Genomic DNA, 24,668 nt, shown 5'->3' with positions numbered 1-24,668 from the left:
CAGTTGCGTAAATGAAAACAGCAGTGCAGTTCAAGAAAAATTTGCAGTTTTCATCTTTTAACTGTATCAGCAAGAAAGGCGGCAATGAAATGTGGTTAAAGGCAGCATTTGAAACGTTCAAATGAGCAAAGAAAGATTGCTGCATGGTCTGTTGCTCCCTCTCGCTCCCTCTCTTTTGAAGGATTATTTGTGAGCCTGGAGGAAACCCTTCTCCGGGACAAATACCGCCTCACAGGGCACAGCCCACCCCCGCAGCGGCCGGTGCCCGTGGGGGACTCCCGTCTCACGGGGCCATGCAGCAGCATGGTGGGTGGGCGGCCGCCTCCACGCCGGTGCCAGACACGAGTGCCCCCACGGTTGTACACATACCTGCGTGCTGGCACTGATGGCAGAAATAACTTAGGGGCAAGCATGGCCCTATTCGTCTTTGGACCTATGTATCACACACATGTTGCTGTAATCTCACATGATGTGTGGAAAAACCAGCTAGTCTGATGTCCTAAAGCACAAAGGTGGGCACACAAGGCAATTTTTGCCTGCTCTGGCGAGCTTTCCCGCTCTCTAGCCCCAGGGGACGTTTCCCTCCGTGCAGCCTCCTGTGGGGCTCACCACTGGCTGCACTCTCCAAACCATGTCTCAGTCCCCACGGGCACACAAGAGGGGCTGGACCCTCACATCTTTCCCCTCCTGGTTCCCTGCCTGCTCTGAAGCTTTCACCCAGGCAGGACGATGGGCTCCTGTGTGCTCATCACCCCCTCCCATATGTCCCTATGCATGAGACCTCTACATCTGCAGAGCTAAATATTAATGAGCTTGGGAGAACTCCACAGCTTCCAAATTAATTAGAATAAATCACCTGCCAGAAGCCTTGATAAGTCCTGCTCTCCCCATTTCACAGAGGAAGATGTTCCTGCGTGCCTCCCTCCAGACAGCACACCCCGACCACCCTTCATTTTCTCCTTGGCATGGGGCAGACTCCTGCCTACCTGGGTAAATAAATACCTGTATCAGCCCTTCCCTGGACAGACCTTCTTGCTGCATGCAATCTAAGCTGCCAGAGGGACAAAAGCCCTGCCATGAGGTTAATGGTAGCTCATCTGAGCAGATCTTTCTTTCCAGCAATGACAAGTAACTGAGTTTCTTTGCCAGCTCAGTGTCAGTCCCTGTTGTCAACAAAGACTGCCACTGCTAAGTGTGTAAAAATAATGGGTAAGGATAAAAGATCAATCATAATTTTTGCAATATTGTCTTCCAGTTTAATAACCTCATTTAATTAGAAATCATAGGTAGCAACCATGGCAGATAAATTTAATATAAGTTGTGAAACATCTGAGATTGCCGGAATTTTATCATCTCTAATATTCTTCTTAAGAAAAATGTCTCTGAAGTTGAAGGTTTGTCCCAGGAGTCTTCGCTCACACCGCACAGCTCAAAACCAACCATCCTGGAGGACTGGCACAGGCCACCAGCGCATCTTCATGCCTGCTGCAGGGTGCCCTGACACATGCGAGCTCCTGAGTGCTCGTGTAGTAAATGCATACACCTGTGGCCATGCAGGGATGGGGCGAGATGCGGCTGCCTACTTGACCAAGCTGCGTGGCACGAACGCCCCAGTGCCTAAGCGCCTTGCAGCAGCAAAAGCACATTTCTGCTGGTGTAGGTTTTCTCATCTGGATCTGGGATGAGGGACGATTTTGCTGCCCAGCCCTGAGTACAGGGTGAGGGGTGCTGGTTACCCCACCAGGCTGGCAAGGACGTGAGGCTGCCTAACATAATGCTGGGTAATGAGCCCATCTCCAGCCTCAGATGGGCATTTGGAGCAATAGCTGTGGCTGCATGTGAATAATAACGTTGTGATCAGTCCCATTAGCCTAATTACTTGATTTTTGGTTTCAGACCAAATTTACCTTCATCTAGTCACCTGCAAAGAACAGAAGAGCTACGTTTTCTGTTTTTTCTTTAGCATCACCCAAAAAGCCCATGTTTTGAGAGGGAAGGATATTTGCACAGGCTTAACTTGAGTGGCCTCACACAACTACAGCAATCCCATGAGGAACAAAACACATTAGTGTGTGTCAAATAAACACAATCAAGGAAAAAGCAACAAGTGATTAATGTCCCTGGACTATTAGACCTGTGAGGTGCCTCCTGAGCAGCGGGGCAGCAGTGCCACATGCACAAATGTGAGGGTGGAGATGCCCCCAGAGCTTATCCTCTTACCACGAGGTTTTCGCTGTTCACCTGCCCGGCTTCTGTCTCCTCTGGCTGATAGGAAAAAGAAGATGTTCAGCACTTGCACAGGGCTTTGTGGCTGAGCAGAGAGAGACGGTGAGGAGGACAGCATGGCCAGAAAACTGGGAGCATCTTTTTCAGCTCACTGCTCTCCTGCAGCCGAGACAGCCGAGGGGACGGCAACTGCAGCTGAGGTTTGGCTGCCCAGTCCCAGTCCCAATCCCAGCCTTCACCGGCAAGCCAAGAGTGGGGCTTCCCATCCTGGCCCCGGGACAATACATGCACCCATGCTAACAGAACAGAGGTCCACAGGAGGCGAGCTGGGCCCAGGGAGCTGTAGAAAGGGCAAATTCAGATTAAAACACGCCTCTGACAAACAGCACAGCTCCACCTCACCGGGATTTGCGGGTTTTCAGTTTCAGCGCCGTGAACAGTAACATTCACCGTGAAACCCAGTCAAAGCCACCATGCCTCACCTTGGCATAGCTGGGAAGCCACAGAAAAGCCCCAGTTCCCAGCCTGAAATCAGACACACGATTGTGAATAAGTAAAGCAAATAGCTGCTCTGCTCCGCTCAGCTCAGCCACCCTGGGGAGCAGGCAGGGCTGAGCAGCAGTTAGGTAATGAAAAGGCTCTGCCCCAAGGCAGGCTGAGGGCACCTGGCTTCAGCCTTCACCACGTACCCTTCCTGCTCTGGTTGGCCAAAGGGTTTTGAGCCGAGCTGAGGGCTCAGCAGGACTTGCACCCCCCAGGCACACCACTGCCTTTCAGCCAGACAAGAAAGGTGAAAAACAGACATGCAGAGGAAGAGCAAAGATGGTTTCTCCCCGGAGCACACCTTGCCCATGTCTGCAGCCTCCACAGCAAGGCAGGGCCAGTCCAGCGGCACCCGGGGGCTCCAGGCAGCTGGCAGCAAAGCTCCCAGTGTTGCAGGGGGGGGCATTCTTTTTTTGGGGAAGGAAACGTAATACACCTCATGCATGGGTAGAGCCCAGCCATACTGCTCACTGATGGGGAATGCCTTATCCAGCCGCACTGGGAGCTTATGAGGGACAGAGAAACCATCTTCTCCCAGGTCTTGCATCCTACCCAGCAGAGCTGCCCCCGCTCCCACACGGGACACTGGTTCAGCAAGGACTCAACCCTGAAAAACTTTTCTCCCCTGTGCCCCACTGAAGCCCGAGGGACTGCAGCCACCTCCAAGCGTGTGCCAGCTCAGATGCGACACAACACCCTACACGAGCAGCACCCTCCCTTCCTGCATTTTAAAGAAAACTGTTTGAGTATCAGCACCAGAGCGGTGTTTTAGATTGCTAAGCATCCTCTTGAATGACTAAAGAGCAGTGAGTAATATGTATTTACATATATTATGGTCTATTCCCCCATTGGAAGGCGATTTGTGTAGATAACTTCCATTAATGTTAAAGGGAGTCATTCACATAAATCCTCGGCACATTAATGGCCGACTAGCCTCCTCTGTGTCGTATTTCGTGTTGCTGCATTTAGCGAACACAATATAAACGTGGCTGACTTAATATGCAAATAAATTCAAGTATTTACTGAGCCATAAGAGACAGTTACTAGGCACATCTCTCATTCATCGTTTATAGGAAAATAGATGGAGGCTGCCAGATGAAACCAGGAGATAAATGCTATAAACATTTTTTTAAGGCAACAGGGGAAAGGGTACCGAGTCTCCACATATACATAAATAATGATCATAAACAGTTTCTTGAAGACATCCTCTCTTCTATTTATTTTTACTCTGTGTGTGTGTTTACTACACATCTGCACTGAAGCTCTATTTGTTGCATTGCTGTTCCCTGCCGGTGGCACTGGAGCCCCTCCAGTCCCCTGGGGACAGAGCAGGGCCGTGCACCATCCCCGCTCGCTCGCTCACCGCCTCCTCGGCAGCTGCCCAGCTGCAGGGAGGGAACATGCTCGCCTTGAAAAGATGGGCCACCCACTGCAACTCTCTCTTTTCCTGGCACCAAAATGTAAGCCCTTCCCCCAGTGGCACCTGGCGCAGAAGAGGGGAGGGAGACCTTTTGCGCCATTTCTTCTCATGGATGCTCTCTTGAGAAGCTTCACTTGACATTTGCAAGACAAGAGCCCTCACCAAGTCTGCACTTTTCCGAGGCAGAGGAAAGATATCTCATATGGTAAACAGATCTTAAAAATGCATCAGATATGGTATTACTGAAGTCCTCCTTCAGTTCCCTGTGTAAGATTTTTAAGATGCCATGCCAAATGGATGTGTCCTCCGCAAGACATGTCCTCCGCAGACATTTCTTCCTAGTGATAATAAATTAAGTAACAGATTCACTTGTTTACTCTTTCAGATGGAAAACAAGGAAAAATCCTCTGTCTCTATTGCACCATTCAATAGGATGGTTCCTATGCACATACATGCTCATGGATGTATGCAGATATATATATTGAAAGGCCTTATCTACCATTAAACTCCACAGCACTCTGCTGGGCTGCATCCCTACTGACTGCTGTGAGGCTTTTCCTAGGAGTCACCAACAAAGCCCTGAGGTCTCTCCAGCATCCCCGCGTTCGCTCTGGGCTGGTGCATCTGTCCAAGCCTGAGGGCGCAGCCGTGAGGGCGTGCAGAGCCGGGTGTGAGCCGAGATGGAGCGGCCAGCACCACCACCGTGTTTGCCTGGCTGCCTGGCAGGACAGCCCGGGATGGCCAGACGCAGCGGCAGCTCAGCCCTGAGCAAAAAAGGTAGCAGTGGAAAAAAATACCAGGCAATCTCTGTCCTTAATGGGAAATCCCCTTTTGTAACATTGCCCTTTGGGTTTGACCTTAGCTAAGTCCCCAGAGCTCCCCTTTCCCCTGTTCAGTGACTACCTCTCCTTTCAAAACCTCTTTTGTCCCCGTACTGTCTCTGGCCAGGTTTGAAGCCTCCCTCCCCAATCTTTGCTCTCTCCACCGAGGCACGTTTCTCTCCCCACAGTGCCCACAAGTGCAGATGGCTGCAAACCTCCGATGTATACTTTGGAAATCAGATCATTTTACACACCGACTCTATAAAACAGAGCCCCCAACCCAAACCTGCTTGCGCCCGTCCCGGCATGGCTGTGCCCCTCAGCTGCCTCCCTGGGAGAGCCTCCACCGCCCCTTGCAGGGCGCAGTGCCGGCTCAGGTGTGCCCACTCTGCCCCAAATCCAGGCCGCGCTGTGGGGACAGGGAGCAGCAGGAGGCACTCGGGGAGCAAGAGGGCACCTGAGAGACTGATTTTGTGGCAAGGGGAGAGGAAGTGGCAATGGCACACCCAGCAAACGGGACCAGTGGTGGTCCCTCGCTCCCACCTTTCCTCTCTCCTGCCTTGATAGGTTTGCAGTGTTTGAGTAACAACACATTCCCTCTGACTGTGAGTTTATAGAGTGCCTAAACATTCCCTAGAGCCTCTCGTGATGACAACCACCATAATTTTCAATAAATCTGCCTGTGTCACAAGACAAGGTCTTGGGTTAAAAACTTACCTGTCTGTGGTGTCCACCCCGGCAGGCGGGCAGGAAGAAATCATTGGGGGCCAACGCTGCTTAGAGGCTTTCAGGTCACCAAGGACTTCTCCTGCATTATGGGGACGTGGCAGCTTCCTCCTGCTAGCAGGAGGGGTCTAACGCAGACCGAGAGCCCCTCGCATAGACAGCTGCCTGCAAGCCAGTCTGCTCAGCTCAGAGACATCTCAGGCTGGCATCTTCCTCCAGGGACCTGCTCTGGGAGGACTTTCCTTGTAGGAAAGACTCACTGCAGCCTGCAGACAGCCCTGTCACCTGTGGGGAAACTGGCTCTTGGGAATCTGCCCTGCAAGGCCTGGGGTGTGGGGACAGCATGTCCTCACCTGCCATTAAATCTAAATCAGTTGAAAGCAAAAGCATTCACAATTAGCTTCTGCATTGAAACCTCAGGTGCATAACATCTGCAGGAGGATGGAGTGAAAGAAGAAAGCATCTCGCACCTTCCCTGTTCTCCCAGCAAGTAAAACGCGCCACATTTTGTAGTACCTCTTTCAGGAAAAGGTATTTATACAACAGAGAGGTAGGGCAGCTCTTGCAGTCCGGTCCCTTGGCAAAAGGCACATGCACATGTGCTGCTCAGGTCTAAGGAGCAAGTCAAAGAGAAATATAGCTGATTTTTTACAAATTACTTGTGCTGCTTGAGATCACTGAGGAAGCTGCGAGCACCAAGTTGCATCGGGTCATGCTGGAATCGTCTATCGCTGCACGTGCTGCAGGATTAACCCTTGGCGGCTCTTCATGGGAAAGCGAGGTGTACACACATGCTCGCCAAGCCCCAGCCACTGAGCTGCTGCTGCTCCCCGGCACCCTGTGCCGAGGTGGGAACCGGCATACAGAGCTGGGCACCGCTTCAGGTGCAGCACCGATTCCAGATGTGGAGAAAAGCATGTCTTTGCTGGTGTGCATTTGGGGTAGAGCTGTGGGTGGCCCTAGCCAGCTGCCCATCTCCTGAGCTGGGACCCGGGAGCTGCAGCCTGGTGGCGAGAAGATGCGTGGTGCCCACACGCTGGGGCAAGGTTTGCGGAGCAGTGAGACCTTGGGCTTTTCCCTGCCTTGCACCAAGTGCAGCTCCCTTTGCCTCCTGCCCCCAGCGGCAGCAGAGCTGCGTGGGTGCCCAAGGTCCGTGTGCGCAGGTGGGAGCAGACTCTCTGCGAGGAATGTGGCAACCAAAACACTGAGAGCAATTAAGGGCACAACCCCGAATGCTCAGTTTTAGTCATACCTTTCATAAATCAAGAAAATGCAGGGGAATACTCCTGGGAGCCCCATGTATATAAATATTTGAAGCAACAAGAGCAACAGCTGTGGATGCTTTTGTTGGTCTGACATTTCAAATGCCAGGAGTGCACTGGCATCAGCACATGGGCCAGGTAAGAGGGGCAGGAAACCAGGGGCATATTCCTGGCCCCGTTGCCGACCGGGGACAGAAAGGAAACCCCATCCTTTGCTTCCCAGACCCGAATTGAACAGAGTAACAAACTCAAACAGGCGGAGAGCAAAAGGCTGGCATTTATAGCACTATTTCTCCTGTACAATGAGAATCACCTTTAAAGATGGGGTCAGGATAAACTGCAGGGCAACAGCAAACGGTTCAGTTCAAGAGGAATTATTCATCCTTCAGTGGAACATAATTACACATCCAGACTGTCTCTGGGCAATTCTTTATTCGGGCCAAATTTATACTAGTTCCTAAAGGGAGCAGTCAATCTTAATGAATGACTTACAGTTTCATCATCTTTATAAGGCTTTATGAAAAAAAAAAAAAGAATATCAGAAGTTTAGATCTTTAATTAGTAAATTTTAACCCCACCTTCACTGCATATCATCCTTTCTTTTGTCAATTCCTTCATTCTCATCAACAGGAAAACTTGGTGCAAAGATGCTAGCTTAGATTGTACGTTATTTTCAGTTTTACTAGTCAATAGCAAATTGAGCCAGTACCTTTAATGCACCCACATATTGTGATTCTGTTTGGCAGAGCAGCGTGTAATCCCCTGACGCACAATTTTGAACGAGGTTTTTTTAAGGCACAGCAAAATAAAGACAAAATTTTGCTTCCTTTGCACAGGAAACCAATTCCTCATGAGGCGACTTGTTACAACAGAATTAATATAGGTAATTCATTTTTCCCTTTAAGGTGAGCCTGGAAAATTTTTCTTTGCATAAGTAAACCAATTATTTGCTTATTCTCACTGCAGGAAGCCCAGTGGTGACTGTCACCTATTAAATACTGTAGCTGCTCTTAATGGTCAGCTGGAGAACTCAGCTGGGAGTGTTTTATGTAAATAAAGCTGACTCCTCCTTTGCACCATTTTAAAGCTGTAGGGAGAGAAGTAGGGCAGGGTTTTAGGGAATTGGATTATTTCTTTTCATCATTATGTTCTTCTTTCAAAAAACATCATGATGCCATTAAGTATACTTTATGAAAGTGAACTAAATCCCCCTGAAAAAAACAGGGCTTTGTGACTTCAGTGTTAACAAATAAAAACATTTTGCTTCATTCAATTTTTAACAGAAATCATTGCTATCTTATTCTTACCATTTATTTCCTGAAGGTCTTCCTTACCTGAACCATGCTTTTATGCCTTGCATTTATTTGCCAGGCTTGCGCGGGTTCCCTGCCGTTTGCAGGAGGGGAGCATGCCTTGGTCTCTAGGACTAAAGTACCCCGGATGTTTTCAAACTAAAGCTAGGAATATTGGATAGCCTTAGTGACGTGAGTTTGGTCCATAGCAGGAAAGGAGCCCGTGGGTACCCCTGGTCGGAGCCCAGTGAGAAGTGGTGATGCTGGGGAATTGGCTAAATCATCCCCTTTTCTGCTGTGGGGTTCGGGTCAGCTCCCGCCAGAGCTGGGTGCTGGGGGAGGCTGTGAGGGTGCTGGCGGGTCCCGCGATGGCCAGGGACGAGGAGGATGGATGCGTCCCTGACGGAGGCAGCCCACGTCCCAGCAGCGAGCCCCTCGCTCGCCTGCGTTGTCCCAGTGGGGCTGGGTGAGGGAGCGGGCAGGAGTCCAGCTGGCAGGGCTTGCCTGTCTCCCGTTCCCAGGCTGTGAACGGCCAAGTGTCCCACACCCCCGCTTCCTTGTTTCACCCTACAACCTGTGCCCTGTCTTGCTTTTTTCCTTTTTTTTATGTTATCTTAAATTCAAGGAAGGGAAGGCATCGGAGAGACATTTGTGTAAGGTCACATCTCAGCCTCCTGAAGCTTGGGGTGTCACCCATGTACCATGATGGGGTGCTCTATGGTGTTTCCCTTTTAAACTTTTTTTTTTTTTTTAGTATGTATCAAGAAACCAATTTTTTATGACAAGCAAAGAACTAAGGGAATGAACTGAGGGAAAAGCATCCTACTGCAATTTCTTCTTTCTAGATACCATAGCCACCATCAAGCACCTGTGTTCCCAGCAGGTGAGAAACCTCAGGGCAAGGCACTGATGGCCCAAGAAAGAAAATTGCCTCTTTCTACCTACTCTTTTCCACCAAATACAGGGAAGTACTTGAGTTAAACACTTCCAATAAACAAAATAACAGAAATACCAGAGTCACTGTGCTATATCAACCAAGCATTTATCAAGGTATACCCTCTGTAGAGTTTCTGATCTTAATTCAGCACATGTACTTTTTCTGTTGGTAGATTTTTTTTTCCTGTGCCTCTTCCACACCCCATCATGAAAAAGCTCATGTCTCTGCCAGCCTTTCTAATCTGAAGAACACATGCATCAGCTAAATAACTTTTATGATGGGGCACAGGGGCTCTGCCTTATCTGGAAAATCAGTGTGACATCTGCATTAAAATAAAAAGTCACCTGCAGCTGGAGAGGACTGGGACACACCTCATCCAAATAAGATCACAAAACCTGAACTTGCAAATCTCCAAGCCATATCCTCAGCTGGTGTCAGATGAGGCTGGAGCCAAGGAAGCTGTGCTGATTTACACCACTGGCTGATTGAGCCCGGGGTGCTTAGCTGGACCGGGGACTGGCAGCACAGTGTGGTGGAGGATGCTGTAAGTACTCCTGTGGCACAAAGACACTTTTTAGACTCCAGTCCTGCTCCCACAAATAACAACATCCCCCCGCTTTCCAAGTATTTGCTACTTAACCCCCCCTTTACCTGCTTTACGTTTCCCATTGTGCCTTTATTCAATTTGAAAAGCCCTTGGACTATCCTTGAGCAAAGTGTCTTGAGAAGCCTCCTGAAATAAACCCAGGATTAAACAGAAATCCCCCTCCAAGCAGAGAATTCAAACAACTTTCCTTCTGCAGCTCGCCAGATTAACTTTATAGTCCTGCCACAAGCCTCGCATGCACCAAAACCAAAAGCAACTTCTTTCCGCCAGACCGCTGCCGGAATGATGAACCCGAGGCAAAGAAACCAACGCTCGCAGCCATTCGCCAGCTATGGAAAGGGAAACGGCGCCCAGATCTCAAAGGCTGAATTACTCACTGAACCACGCCGGGCTTCACCCTCCGTCAGTGAGCGGTGGGCTGCGGGCTGGGGCGGCGGCGGAGGCTTGGGGAGTTAGGGAGGGACCGGCAGGGCTAGCCGGGCACGCGCGCCCACTTCATCCCCGTGCTCTGTCCTCTCCCAAAGTTGCCTTTAAAACACCTGAAAAGACAAACATAAACAACTCTGCTAAAGTATGCTCCTCAGTGTCTCTCATAGGCTAGATGCCTGTTAGTCTCAAAGGAAAAACCCAGCGTATGAACAGTATCACTCCCTTCGGTTTTCAGTTAAGAATAAAAATTCGACTTAGCATCTGGTTTGAAGATATGAGGACATTATAATTGAACTAATTGCTCCACGAACTATACTGGTATAAATACTGCCTGCTATGTATATTGCAAAATAAGTTGTTTTTAAAATGGAAAAGGCATTTACCTGGCAGCCAAAAAAAAAACCAAACCCCTCTTGGATTCAGGTTTGGAAAAGCCCGAAGCCGCTCTGCATGCAGAGTGCTCTGTAGTCAGAAGTCTTCACCAACTAGTGCGTGCAGACCCACATGCTCCCGCCGCCGCGCAGCACGAGCCGGCGGCACGCGCTGCTCTGCTGCCCCTCTCCTCGCACAAACTGCTCGCAGGGCTACGTGAGGCTGTACTTTGGTGAAGGGAGTCTCCGACTGAGGAGCTGTAAAGTTACCGTACAGACAAGCAGAACGAGAACTGCTCCAACAAGGCTCAACGACAAACAGCAGGCAGAGAAGAAGAAGCATGCTTTCCCCTTACCTATTGCTCAGGTTAAAACACTGAGCAGTGTCTTTAGAGAGCCCGGGCACTGGGACCCAAAGGGCAGAGGACTTTCAGCACAGTCACACAGACCCCAGCAAAAGCCATCTTCTCCCTGTCTCTTAGCACAGTGCAAGTCTCCAGCAGCTCAGCTCTCCAGCTGCAAACATCTCATTAGACTAATGCATTCAGCACAGGCAGAAAACTCGATTTACCATAGCTACAGCAATGAATTTCCATTACGATGACAGCTTCAACCACATCATGTCCGGAAAAGCAGCCAACCACTGCCTTTTAAAGAACACACACGTTTTACACGCAGAAAACGAGGCCTGCGCGTCGCGTTTCCTTTCTCTTTGCAGCTACACCGAGAAAAAAAAATGCCGTTTCTTTTTATTTCAGAAACTCCGCAAGCTGAAAGGTAAAGGCATTTGAACTCTTTTTCCGCACCCCCCTCCCCAAATAGCAGTATCTTTCGCAACAACGTGCATTGGGCTGCGATGAGCAGAAGGGGTGTTTGCAACATTTCTGGTTTCGCTACCCCTCCTCTGTTGCCATGGAAACGGGACTGTAGCATCAGCCCTTTGTCCCGCTCCTGCAGCAGCCTGGCCCGATGCTGAGCTTACGTGATGCCACGGGTGGGAAGGACCAGTCACTTCGTTTTGGATAATTTACGTGGAAATCAGCGGAATAGCGCTTGGGATCTTTTTGCCAGCGACACTAGGTGTGCGTGTACAGTGTTGCTCAGGCACACACACACACACCTGTACACAAACAGAGTCGGCTCTGTGGATAATTTTACAGGCATGGCCAGGCAATGATATCCATAATATGTAGAAATATCAGTTATTGCAGCCGTGCCATGGCATTTGGGCAGGATGCAGGAGCGGCTTTTCACTGCATTTCCAGTCACTCATCACAGAAGGCACCAGGTCTCCCCTTATTTAGCGCAGCAATAGCAGCTCTTACCACAAAAAAAAAAAGAAATCTGTAATACATATAATAAATAACGATCATAATAATCCTGCCATGCTCCATTGACTGTGCTATATCAAATTATCCCAGCAAAGGGGTTTGTCGCGGTTGTTTGTGAGTTTTGCGCAGCTCCCCGCTGCCCACTCCACATGCTCACATATATTGTTACTCAGTACTCATCGCAAGCCAAAATGTGCTGCTCACCTCTCTTTGTTTCCACTCCTGTGAATGCCTCATCAGCCAGGCTTGCAGCCGTGGTTACTGGTTCTGCTGGTTTTGTGGTCCCTGCACACTGGTTTTGTGCTAGCCTGGCTTTACAGGTTTTAGGTGAGTTACTTTTGACTTCCCACAGAAGATGAGATGAACATTAAGCCTGTTATATTTACCGAGGAAGAAGAGGAAAAGCAAGGAACCCCAGATCCTGGACTGTTCGTACCAATAAGAGCCAGGGCCATGCTGGTGCCCTTCCCTGGCGACGGGGAGGAGGGCAAGCACCTGCCCACCAGCGATGGCGAGCAAGGTGAGATGCTCAAGCTCACACCACTGGTCCCTTGCAAGCACAATAAGGACAGGAGGATGGCTGGGGTGTTTATTTCTTTCTTAAAGTCATGGCTAGAGAAAAACTTTGTACATTTAAAGAAAAAAAAAACTAAAGTTTGGTAGATGAAGGAGAAACAAGGCAGCATTTCTCCTTTTTGTTTTGCTTCTATTGCTATAGATTTGACAGACATTGTAGGTGTGAAAAATGTATTATCGGCACAGAACTGGAACAACTGTTTTCTGTCTTCCGCTATTGGTGTATGAAACCCATGGTACTCACAAACACGCTGGGTAAGGAAGTACCCAAGCACTCAGCCCGGCCTTCATCCTGCCAAAGTCCTGTAATCCCCCTTTTCCCTCTTCTTTTTTTTTTTTGGGGGGGGGGGGGGAATCAAGGTCAGTGGGCCTGCACTCATGGATTCCCATACTAGAGTAAAATGGAAGAAACTGGAGCACCACTCAAATTCCAGTTTTAAGTTCCCTAATAGGATAAATGAGGAAAAGTATTAGTGATTAAGAAAAAACATGACAGAATCTTTTAAAAAGCCTCTCTTCTCTTTTAAGTTGTTTAAAATTTTGAGCATGAGTCTTAGCCATTCCTGTCGTTTCACATCGCCTCAGCAGACGCATTGCTGCTGTGGCTTGTCACACTCAATGCTGTTGGTTGTGTCACACCATGTTACCGATGTCGTCTCGCACAGGCGGGCTGGCAGAACAGCACAGCGCAGAGGCATCAGCTGCGGCCTCTGACAAAAAATTTGATATTAATACAATGCAACATGATAGCAAAGTGTTGGGGAGGGGATTGGAAGTTTTTGGGAAAAACTGTGAGGAAGTTTTGCTCAGTTAAGGATTGCAGAGCTCTTTTGACTATGTTCTTTGCAGGGCTTATTTGACAGCCTTGAATTTAAAGTTTAATTTAGAGAGTCTTGAATTTTGGTTTATAACATACAGCTGGTCTGGAGGGCAGCTTAACTTACGGCAAAAAGCAAGGGAGGATGAGATAGCCTCGGAGGAATGGTTCGAAGCATTTACATCTGCTATGAAGTCAAATGCAAGGCTCATTTCCAGATCTTGGGTGCCACAAGAGAGGGGCGAGGGGCAAAGGGAGATGAGCCAGAGGTGGGGCCGAGGGGAAGGTTTTGCCCAGGATGGTTCAGGGGAATGGTCTGTTTGCATGCCGCATCGGGCACCACGTGAGCAGCCGCGGTTGCGCATTGATGTGCTTCAACCCAAGGCTGGTCCTTCCAGCCTGAGGCTTGCCCACACCACTCGCCCTCATGCAGAGAGATGAGCCTGGCTTCAGGGCAGGGAGGGGAGATGGAGGAGGTGGGGGAGCTTTAAATCGCTGCCCAAGTAAATCTGCCCACCAAGCAACAGAAACACAGTTGAGCGAAGTAATCACTCGCTTCATTTCCAAATAGAAATTAAAAAGGTGACAAAGTGGGGGGAAAAAATACTGTCTTACTTACCTGAGGCCCTGGGTGTCAGCTAGCCTCAAAAATGCTAAAATGCTTTCCTCTGTAGGCATAGGGTTTGCAAATGAAGATGATACTGCAGATAAATATTAAGGATCTCTGCACGGAGAGGCAGGTGATAGCAGAGCAAGGAGCACAACTGAAGTCTCCTGTCTCCTGTCGATGCTTCGATGACTATTAGCACCATGGGCTACTGTCAATCTGCAAAATTTTTTTGTTTAAATACAAATCTTTTTCATTGTGTCCTCCATCTCCCTCCATGCTCTTTTCATCAGTGTCCTGATATTTGTCTTTCACCTATTTTTCATCAATTATTTTTCAGCTCTTCCCTCTGCTGCTTGTCTTCACAGCCTCCTCTCAACAGGAACAGACCCCAGACGCAGGAGTGAAGCTTTTGGGGCGGGCAGTGGCACGGCATGGAGCGTGGGGTGAGGGCTTTAATGACCAGCTGGGAGGCAGCCCAATGCCCAGGGTTTGGACGTGAGTGCTGGATTAGCCCCTAGCTCGCCTGGCCTCCTGGGGGCAAGGTCTTTGCTTACCTGCCTCCAGACTAGCTGAATATTTTTCTGTGCCATGGATACAAATTTTACCCTAATTTTACCCTTGGCCACCTGAAGTCACATCTGAAATACCAGCAGCCACACCAAAACCCTGCCCTGCTGTCTGCTGGGGGCTCCTCTTTTGCTAACAACATTGGCTGGGGTCACAGATGCCCATCGCCATCCATGTGGATGTGGAGAACAGGTACGGGAACAGCACTGATCCTCAGGGTAATCTCTGTCATCCCTGTAGATGCCCTGGAACACCCTCAAAGAGGGACTGACCCACCAGCTCTTGCTGAACTGCCCAGGCCATTTTGGACCAAGCACAAACCTGGCCACGGCCCGGGCTCTGCCAGTAAGGGACGAGCACCCCAGAGGTTGCCACCCACACAGGAGCCTGCCAGATCCTGACCTCGCACCGTTGTCCCTCCCCAGCCGCTTGCTCCCCGGCACACCCAGCCCTGCAGCCCCGCGCCGGGTGGGACAGCACACAGCGCTCTGCTGCTCTTCATCCGCCACCAACGTTAATAAACTCCCACAGATTGTCATTTTATTTCAAGCATTACCCTATAATTTAAATAATTCGATTCTTTAAACAATTACATTCAATTACCTTCAGATTTCCATGAAATCAGAAAGCATTCAGGGTAAGTGAGAAAGGAAATTAAGTATCCTGAAACAGCCTGAGTGTGTGCAGCCCTACCTGCTATTTGGGCAGCAGATGAGCAGGGCAGAGGGAGCTTGGAGCACTTCTTTCTGCCACCAGCAAATGCCTGGCTGCGAGGGTGACGTTCACCCCCTCAGTCACCGCTGCACGAAAGGCAGCAGCGGCAGCAGCAGGACTTTTGGGGCAGCTGCCTGCCCGGGTTATGCCCTGCATGTGATTTTTTTCCCTGCATCTTTCTTTATCAGGCGTTTCATTTTAACAAGATTTTTACCTATAAATCTTTCTGGATGCTGAATTAATCTCGTGACACCTGCCCCGACCCTCTTCAACCCCCACCGTGCTTGCGTAGATATAGTTGGTTAAGTTATGATGGGGTCCGGTTTAAGGGAATGAATTTAAACAATTACCTTAATTACAAGAGCGGTATCATCTTTCAAGCAAGTGGGTCTCCAGGGAGGACAGCTGCTGAGAAGTCATTTAGACACGTGAGCCTTTGAAAACAGCGGTGAGAGGGGCTGTGACTCCAGCCCTGGCTGCCACCGCTCCCCGCTCGCACCCGGGCTCCTTCCCACTTGCCCAGCGGAGGAGGCAAGGCAGGATGGCAGCGCTTGGGCAAGCAAGAAATGCCCAGGCTGCCTGGGCCCCACACCGCCCGCCAGTCACCCCCTGCCCAGCCCAGCCCTGGAGGTCACCTTTCCTTTAAGCACGTTGCTAAATTTGAGTAAAGCCGCAGAGACTTATCGATGCGCACCAGCAATTTGCTCAGGAGGCTGAGCTGAAAATTAAGGCCGTGTCAGAGGCAAAGGGAAACTCCGAAATAAAAGCCTGGCAGCAGCCTGGATGGACAAGGGGTGGCAGGGCAGGGTTCCCATCCCACTCAGACCCGCAGCCAGCCCAGCCCTTGCCCGCCAGCCGCCCTGCAGCCCCTTCTGCCCCCGGGACGGGCTCCGGACCGGCTCTGCCTCCTCCGTCCCCCAGCCCAGCAGCCCCTGCAAGGTCACCCAGACACCTCCCCGCCCCAACTCACTCCTTGCTTGAGGACATGATTATTTCCCAAATCACTAAACATCAGGAGCGGCTTTGTAATTTGCTTAGTTCTTTATTACATTTATTGATTTTAAAATATTTTAACGACTTGTTTATTGCTGTGTTAAAGAGCTCGGAAAGGCAATAAAGTCACATGGCATCCTTAGTGATAAAAGAAATAATCCTTTGAGCTGTAGAAATTGTGCCTTCTCACTTCCCCTCTGAGCTTCTTTCAAGCAAAAAACCAAGAGCGACTGCACCCAAATGGCCGAGTGCCTGGGCAAAATCCCCCACACCCAAAGCGGGCAGGTAGAATAAGGCGTAATAAGCCGTAGCCAAAATTCTGGAGCACCAAAGCAACCTGCTGCAGCTAAGAAACAAAGAAACCTTATTCATCCCCCTAGGTTAAGGTGCTTGACACACATGGTCATTTTTTATATATTTGTTTATATGACTAAGGTGACCGGCCATGGACCATATCTGTCTGTCCAGCATCAGCAGTGATGCTAAAACAGCGATGCATTTCCAGTTCCAGCACAAGGAGGTCGCGTCGATGCTGGCTGGGGTGTAACACCCTAACTTGCTTATCTGCAAATATTTTCTAATGAGACTCCCTTGAGACCCAGCGTACAGCAATCTGCTGGGGCAGAGCCGAAGCGGCCGGGCTGCTCCTGCCCCCCGGGTGCACCCAGCGCCGGCTCCAGACACGCGGTGCTGCCCCGGTGCAGCATCCACATCCCTCAGAGAGGCGACTCTGGTGCTGGCATAGGGAAAAGCTGTGGGGTGCAGGGGAAGGAGCCCCGCTCTTCCCTCCGGCCCCTGGGCCCCCTTCCAGCCTTGTGCGTGTCACCCTGTGGGGGTAACAGCCTCACCGTTCAGCACCTGGGTGCAGCTGGAGGCTTCACCCGTGCTGTCAGCAACCCAGCAAACCCTCCTGCGAAGGGGGAGAAGCAGCAGAGGGGGAGAAGCAGCAGAGGGACAGCGCCGGCAGGGACACAGTGCCAGCCTTGGGCCTCTGTGTTGGCAAACGTTGCTGTGTGGCTGACAGAGGTCCCGCTGCCTCCTGAATTGGCATCTCTGAAGGCTTTTCCCAGGAGAATGGACACATCGCCATGGCATGGCACGGCCCAGCATCTTTGTTCAGCACTAACTCAGCAGAGGCTGAGCAGAGGGTCTTGCTCCAGGAACGCTGAGATGGATGGCAATTACCCCATCTCGTTCCATGGAAAGATGCAGGAAGAGTCAGGATTAGTTTCTTGCATGACTTTCTGCTGCTAATTACATGAGAAGTGCCTGACAAGGGTAAGGCATTGAAAGGCTGAATTAGAAACTCTTCACTGCGTACACATCAGAACTGTTATTTGTGAGGCAACGCACTGAAACATTAGCTTTTTCTTGTAAGAACTGCATTAATACACAGACAGAGGGTTTTCATGCAACCAGTACATTTTTTGCCCCCACGGATACTGTAACTGGTATATGCCACCAGGCATAACCAGCACCATGCTCCCCTGGGGCCGGCCGGGGCAGACCCAGGGGTGACCTTGTGGCAGACACAGCCCATTTCTCTCCCATGCCCGGAGCACAGGGCATGGCACAAAAGGTACTTGTCCTCGCGGCGATGCTCGCAGGATGGAGCAGGGAGCTTGGGTGTGATTTGGGTGCGTGTTTTACAGCAGCTCGTACCTTGCAGAGTCCCAGAGGCTTGCACGCTGCTTTTACAGGGAAAATTCAATCATCATCCATTTACCATCGTGGAAACCAAAATGGTTGAAGCTGCCTTCGGTTTTATCGTAGAAGAGTATCTTTTCTAAATGTTTTTTTCTCTGATTCTGGGAAATTTCCAGGAGTTGATTAACCAGGATCTTAGCTCTAAGTTTTGGCTTTTGTATAGTGAGGGATCGTGAGCTGGGAAGTGTAATCATCTGACAAATAAAAGGAATCTATTTTAACAAATATAATATCATAGTACAATAATAAATTCAATGAATAGCTCAGTGAAATGAAAACAGAGGCAGCGATCTAAATGTTTCCTATTTTGAGCATCTTTCGCAAATAACTTGGCTCAAATAGCCTGACTTACTGCAATAGAGATAACTGGGTCTGAGCAGTAACTAAAAAAAAATCCTCCAGACAAAGGGTTTTGTTCCTTGGATTGCTTTGCTGGTTTTACAGTCATTTCCATCCCAGGCCCCCCCCAGGCACTTAACCAATTAAACACCTACAGCCCGGCAGCAGGCGGCAGCTCCCCGCTCAGCAGCAGGAGACCCTGGCCAGCAAACCCCGTTCCTCTGCGAGGTACCACCGGATTTCGTTAATCGGCTCCCATTCAGCACAGGGGCGGCGCAGATGCCCACGCTCTGCTTCCCTGCGTGCCTGGCCCTGCCTGACAGCTGCAAAGCCTGAGCTGCTGGGCTTGCTGCATGGGTGCGATTGAAAGAGAAGCAACGGCAAGCCGTTTTTTGGCAGAGAGGGGTATCAAATGGGGCTCTAGGAAAGCAGATGTTATTCCCATCCTGAAAAACACAGCACTCCCGAGAGCATGTTAGCACAGAAATCATGGGGGGAACAGTGCTGAAGATGCTAGGCAGGGTGGTTGATAATGGCCGACGCACGTCACACCTGAGGGGAATGAAGGTCAAGAGAGCCATTCCCAGCCAAGGGTTCAGTCCCAAAATTGTAGTCTCCAAACATTAATGACTGCAGCAGGGAGAAAACGACGCCTTCACCGTGGGTGCTGCCCAGCAGCCATTGCACGGCCATGTCACGCAGAAAGCCTCTCTTCCCCAGGCTGAACACTTGCTCGCACACCAGAAAGAGAGGGCAGGCGAGGTGCGATGGTGCCATCTCCTGACTCCTGCAAGAGGAGCCCTGCATCTCACTAGCTGGGGCAGGCTCAGCTGCCACCCTCAAGCAAAACCTGTCAGAGAGAAAGCCATTAATAGCAATTTCATACAGTAAAATTTCATACAAATGTCCAAGTCCAGTAGATTTGCTTTTTCTCCATAGCTAAAAGAGCAGTAAAGATATATGTCTCTATATAAGCTATGTTTGCACACTCCTTTTCCTTAATAGAAAAAATAAAATCAGTCGCTATCCAAATTCACTGTAATTATATCTTTTTTCTCTTGGCAAGTGCTATTTTTAGTCAATACGCATGCATAGTCATACTATAGCATAGCTATTTTTTAAATTACATATGCCAGCGTAGTTTATAGATTTTAATTAGCTGGGGAGTTGGATAGCCATCAGCAGTCAGGAGCTGTATGTTGTTTGCATACAAACTCAGCTGAGAAACTTCCCCACGCAGCATCTGCTTGTACGACCGAGGAGGGGCAGACCCTCTCCAGCAGCCAAACCCTGGCACAGTTTAGAGCCTGTTGAATGGTAATCGTGATCCAAGGGCTCAAATGCCACAGCTCTTCACTTGGAGGAGAGATAGGAGGCCTGCGTGGAAAAAAGTGCTTCAGTGATGAGTGTGGATTTAGGAACATAAATGCAGCACTCCGCTTCCCAAAAACCTGATGGATGGGCACATGGGACAGGTGTCCTTCCTCTGCCATGTCCAACACTGGTCGTAGAGGCCAGTTTCTGCCCAGGGCACGCCGTGCATATCTCCAAGCTGGAGCCAACACATAGACGCCTCTCCATAAACACGTCAGAGATTGGTGATGGCTGTGAGAGACACAGGGAGCCCCCAGCACACTGCCGATGGTCGTGAGAGAAGTACTTTAGTATTGTTTAGCCCCAAAGTACCCCAAAGTCGCATGAAACCCAGAATCCCAGGGCAGGCTCTGTTGTCCTTCATCCACATGTAACTCTGCAATGACTTGTCAGGTCCTGTCACAGGCGAGCAATTAGTTGACCTAGAAAAAGAGGTTTAAACTTTACAAGTGGCCTCCACTCTGTGCTGGAGAAGGGACAAATTTTCTTTCCAGCTGTGGAATAGCTGCCAACAGAAAAAAGGAAAAAAAAAAAAAAACGAGAACCAAACCATACTTCCCAGCAGTTATCTGAGCTAGCTCATTAATTACTCACCTGCTAAACTTCAGAAATCATATTGTGGTTATAATAAAACGAATCTAATTTTAGTGGTGATATTTTTTAAATAAAAGGGTTGATTTTAGGGTTTTCCTTATATTTTCCCTCCTCTGCTATTTTGACACTTCTTTCATTTTTGAGGCTGGCATGATGTGCATACCAAAAAGCCTTGCCTGTGTCTAACAAGCTGAATTATTTTATTATTGCCTAGCCTACAACCTCGCATCTACAGAGACTTGGATTACAAAGGCTGGTATCAGCCCTCGCGTCGGTGCCGTTGTATATTTAACACTGAGCACTTACATAAAGATTCAAAGCAGCGTGGTGATTAATTGCTGTCATTCCTGCGAGTCTCCCCAGCTCACATTTGACCGAGAGGGCCATGCTTTCCTTTTAAGAGATACCGGGGTTTGAACAGTATCACTCTATTTTTTGTTTAAATTGGCTTTTAGCAGTGAGCATGGAAGCTGCAGCACTGGGCAGGGCTGGCCGGGCAGTGTGCAGGCAGCGTGCGGGCAGCTCGCGCTGACCTGCGGCTGCTGCCTGGCACTGATGCCCCGGTGGCACCTCACTGGCACCACTCGAGGCATCTCCATCAATGGCCTTTTGGAGGGAAAGGTTAGAGACACACCAGGCAGGGCTGGCTTCAGCGTTGATGCTGCAAGGAGGCAACGGACTGGACAAACTAAGTCGCTTTTGTCCCAACTATTTCTCTTTTAAGCCCTGTGCTTCTGTTAAGCTTATAATGCAGATGGTCTCCCTGGCCTCATCACCCAATCCTCTCTTGCTTTTAGTGCTTGGCTTGTCTCATCGCTTCCAAAGCGCTCGATGCAGCATCCTGCCTGTTGCTGCGTGCCTGGCAGAGCCAGCTCTGGCGTCACCACAGGGGGGACAAAGCCATCCTGCGAGGAGCAGCAGCACCCAGCCATCCTCCACCAGCACCCTCTTTCCGAAAGCGACAGCCCTTCAGGCGGTGGGGGCCCATTATCCTGACTTTCACAGCCACCAGGCAAAAACGCCGATGGGAGAAGAGGTTCTTCACTCATCCAAAACATCCCGACCCCCCACGCTGGGACCCAGGGGCAGAGGGTCTCTGCGGGGCACAGGGCAGGTGACAAGCAGGTGACATGGGCCACTTGCACCTCACTGTGAGACTGGCCCCAGCTGCCCTGCCTGATCGCCTCTGAGTCTTATAAGCTTGCCGAGAGATGGGCCAGACATTTCAAAGGCAGTTTTTGCCAAGAAACGAAGAGCCTGTGTATAGAAGTCTCCATATTTTAAATCCCCGGTAACTTTTAGCGTACATACTATATATTAAATGTGAATTTGAATGTAAAATATAATGGGGCAGCTTTTCATCATCTGAATGAACTATTCAGCCCCAACTGCAATGAAGGAGGAAAAAAAAAAAAGGAATCAAATACACCTAACAAATCTACATCAGGAGGGAACCATAAAAAGATACAACCAAGATAAAACCTTATGTGAGGAAGTTAACTGCAAAGAGTAAATCCTCATTGCTTAAGGAAAAAGCACCTGTAGGCAGCAGTGCCTTCTGCCACGTGATGTTTAAGAGAAGCTAACGACATAAATGAGGTTGCTCAAATTGTCTCGCGATGGGAAGCTACCACCCATGTGCTGTACACAGGACCAAGAAAGCAACAGGCTCTCCTCCATCTGAACTGATTTGGACGTACCTGCACAGCTGGGTGGCTCGGACGGACGAAATGCCTGGTGCAAAATGAAGCAAGAACTATCAGATTTCATCTGTTCATTTCAAGCGACCGAAGTGATTGTCACCTGGGCCTCCAAATCTCACCACCCTGTCATGGACGGTGTATATTTTACAGCCATTATAACCTAATCTCAGTTAATGTGATTTACACATAGTAATTAATGGAGCTTCAGCTGTAAGGAAATTGGTCATTCAACTTGAGTTTAATTTACTGCACACGCATACATTAGAAAGCACAAATTCCATAGCTGTGATCTGGGCACAGAGAAGGAGTTGTGTGCCAGGAAGGAAAAAATAAAATGCCCAATAAACAATACGCCACTGGCCTTCCACAGCTCCCGCTCTCCTGAAGGGTCTCCTCGATGGGAGGATGGCACGCAAATAAATCCAGGCATCTCAGTACGGATGCTTGCAGGTACGAAGGCAAAGCCCCCGCTGTCACTGCTATCCCATTTCCCAGCTGTGGGAAACATCAGCCTGGTGTTTTGGTGAGTATGGCCTCATTCTGATCCCTGCATACTTTTCAGGTGTGTATCCATTGGAGAGAGTAAAGTGAGTTGATAGGGTATAATGGTACAGGGTATAAAGGCTACAAAAGATGCTGTATCTGTGGCGTACACGTGAACAACTCCAGTGATGGAAAACCGTGCCTAAAAGCCAGGACAACCTTTCACAGCAAGGACAGCATTTCTTTTTCAGCCACCTTACGTTAAAGGTGGCCTCATACCAGCCTGGCCTTTGGAGCATCTAATAACCATGCCCAAGCAAAGCCAAAAGCAACGCTTGGGTGATCCTCGCTGGCCCGTGTGGGACCAGGAATGCCCCGGCGGCACCGGGGCTCTCCCGGCTTGGGGACTGCCCTGCGGGAGATACCCGCAAGATGTCCAGGTTTTCTAGGGTTTCTCCCCGGAATGTCTCCAGCTTTGTGCCATGAAGCATCTAGCTATGTTGCTTGCATAAAAAGGAAAACACTCACACCTTATTTTAAAGTAAAGGCGGACGAATTAAAGGCAATTGCTCAAGGTGGTCCACGCAGTCTCCTTTGTGCTATTAAATTCTACGCATGCAATGTAACTCTAACGCCTGCCCTGTTTAATTATTAGAGCATATATGTGGAAGGCTTATACACAGCGAGAGGTTGAAAATGCTTCCTGATTCAGCACAGAGTTGAAATTAAATTCTAGGTAGAGTGCATGCAATTTGGCTTAAAAATATTATCATTAGCTTTACAATCTATTGTGCTAATTAGATTTATTAATAGGTTTCATTGCCAGTAACAGTTCTGTTATTTAACTGAGCGATAAATACAAACAATTTTGGCAGAAAATTATTTCTACCAACTAAATAGTGTTTGTGTGGGCTCAAATTGCATCTTAAAACAAAACATTGACATGAAAGAAATTAAGTGCAAGCCATGAACATCACCCAGATGTACAGTGTGTACAAATTCGGTATCCCGCCTAGAGTTCAACACTGAACATGAGTCACCCAAAATTCTCTCTTCTATTTGTTCCCCGACTTGCTAAGGCCCCAACATAGCACAGCCAACAAAGCCCACGCTTACCTTACTGAATAGAAATGAGTTTAAGCACATGCTCAACCTCTAACCCAGCACTCGGGTCCTCCGCCAGGTCTTCGACGAACCCTAAGAAAAGAGAGTGCCATCGCCCTGTGCAGGCTTTAAAGACGCTGCTGCCAGAGGCATTTTTAAATGTGTCTCTGCACGGAACGTAAAATTCGAGCAACCACGGCACGCTGCGGATGCGGGCACCCCAGGTACCCCCCATCAGTCAGCTCTTTGAGGCACAGGCATCCTCACGGTAGAGCCACCTAATGGATCTCACTTCACAGAGCTTAAAATACAGCTGAACTGGAATTACCTTCGCGGTGTCCACCTTATGCAACTACTTTTTCAAAAACAAATGCAAAGCAACGTTCAAGGCTCAAAATGGACTCATTAACACCCCAATTCCTGCTACAAAAGGAAGCTCTGCCTTTCTTTCTCTGCTGGGTTTTTATTTTTTAATAAATAATAATAATAATTTAAATAATTCTGATCTTAAAATGGCTTTCTTTCAGCAGTTTGTAAATGAAGCGTCAGCAAGGCGTTTGGGGAAAAAAACCACAGATAAACACATAAAAACAGGGGGAATGCACATGTAACAGCAGAGTTTGTCTAAAAGAAAAGAAATGGAGAAAAGAAACCTCCACCTATGCCTTCCTCCTCCAGAAAGAGGGAAAACAAAACCAAACCTACAGCTCAAAATACACTAGGTATTCCCTGGAAGAATCCCAGGGTGTCCTGGAGAAATCCATGCCCCTGCCTCCCCCTGCTGGAGTACAGCCTGGAACTACACCCGGACACTTGGAAAAGCACCTTCGCTTCCTCGATAGCTTAAGGGTTTCCCCATTCACAAGACATCTGCAATTTAAAGAGGGTTTATCAATTTTTCCCACAAGTGTAACTTTCTAGTCATCCAGCCTCAGACCAGGAAAAAAAAGTGAAGTTTCCTTTAATATTAACCCGCCGCTGCCAACATTGGGGGGGGGCAGAAGGATTAAGTAATTTTACAAAAACAAACAAAAAAAAATCCCACTTTTATAACTTGTTCCTTTTACCTACACATATCTACTTCGAATTTATCCCGTATTTTAACAAGGGGTGTTTATCCAC

The 24,668-nt window shown here is 49.1% G+C and overlaps 1 protein-coding gene across 1 annotated transcript in view; it reads right to left on the bottom strand.

The window, feature by feature from the left end:
- Positions 1-11,136, bottom strand: part of SCML4 (Scm polycomb group protein like 4) — a 73,017-nt gene extending 61,881 nt beyond the window's left edge. The window contains exons 1-2 of the mRNA XM_087776736.1: positions 10,647-11,136; positions 10,212-10,373 (exon numbers count right to left, since the gene is read on the bottom strand). The gene's annotated coding sequence lies outside the window, so the exon portion shown is untranslated. The remainder of the gene's footprint in view (positions 1-10,211; positions 10,374-10,646) is intronic.
- Positions 11,137-24,668: the final 13,532 nt, after the last annotated feature.

The sequence above is a fragment of the Nipponia nippon genome, unplaced genomic scaffold (assembly GCF_047370975.1).
Source record: "Nipponia nippon isolate SJK-2023a ecotype South Korea unplaced genomic scaffold, ASM4737097v1 scaffold_4, whole genome shotgun sequence".
Classification (NCBI taxonomy): Eukaryota; Metazoa; Chordata; class Aves; order Pelecaniformes; family Threskiornithidae; genus Nipponia; species Nipponia nippon.
The sequence above is the reverse complement of the archived record's forward strand: the minus strand, read 5'-3'. Positions and strand labels throughout refer to the sequence as shown.